Raw genomic sequence first — 1,295 nt, forward strand, 5'->3', positions numbered from 1 at the left:
AGTAGAAAGCCTCATCTTTCTCCCGCGGAGCGGCTGGTAGTTTCGAACCGCTGACCTTAAGGTTCGCAGCCCGATTCGTAACCACTACGCTACGCTGCACCACGTAAATTTTGATATCTTGCATTTTCATTTTCAAATAGTCAGTTCAAAATATTTTCTATTTTCCCTTAAAACTTCCTCTTTAATCCATGGCTTATTTAGAAGTTGTTGATCATTTACAAGTATTTGGGAATTGTCGCTTATTGATTGCTAATTTAATTTTGTTACAGTCAGAAAACATACGTTGTGTGGGTTTATTTAAAATTCTTAACTTTTGTTTTGGAGTCCTGGTGTGGTGCTGTGGATTAATGCGCTGGACTGCAAAGTCAGTTTGAACTGCAAGGTTGGCGGTTCAAGCTCACCAGGTGGTCTTTGGAAACCCTATACAGGGTCGCTATGGGTGGGAACTTAACTCTATGGCACTTAACAACAACAACAATTTTTATTTTATGGCACAAAACATGGTCTGTTTTGGTATACATCTGTGCCTTGGGTAAAATGTTATAAAACTTTTGATAATATCAAGTTGGTTTCTAGTGTTATTCAGGTCTTAAATAACTTTTATAATTTTCTGTGAACTTTTTAACAATTACTGAGAGAGGAGTACTGAAGTCTCCAATTATAAGTGTGGACTTATCCACATCTTCTTTTAGTTCTATTAGTTTTTGTTTCATGCATTTTAGATATCTGTTATTAGTTGCATACTATAGTTAAGAGTGTTCCATCTTCTTGGTGAATCATATGATATGATGTCTGTATTATCTATTTGTCTACCTTTCTATTTAATCTTTATATTTAGGGTAGGTTCCTTGCAGATAACATAGAGTTGAGTCTTGTTTTCCTCTATCCCAAGCCCCGCAATCTGACAACCTTTATCTTTTAATTGATGTATTTAGACCTTTTTTTACAGTTAAGATAATGTAGACATTTTACATTTAAGGTAAGGTTTTCTTTTTACCATTTTATTATTTTTCTGTTTGTCTCCTGTTTTTTGTTTCTCTGTTATCTATTTGATCTTTGGCTATAAATAGTTGTATAATATTTTTAGGTTTTGCTCTAGGGGTTATATGATATTTATTAACTTTTTATTTTACCACTTCATGGATAACATTGGAACCTTCCAACTATATAGGTCACTTTATCCTCCTTCTTTATGTTATGTTGTTGTTGTCAGGTGCCATCGAGTCGGAACCGACTCATAGCGACTCCATGCACAGCAGAACGAAACAATGTTCGATCCTGGGCCAACCTCACCA

Source organism: Chrysochloris asiatica, unplaced genomic scaffold, assembly GCF_000296735.1.
Source record: "Chrysochloris asiatica unplaced genomic scaffold, ChrAsi1.0 scaffold00423, whole genome shotgun sequence".
NCBI lineage: Eukaryota > Metazoa > Chordata > Mammalia > Afrosoricida > Chrysochloridae > Chrysochloris > Chrysochloris asiatica.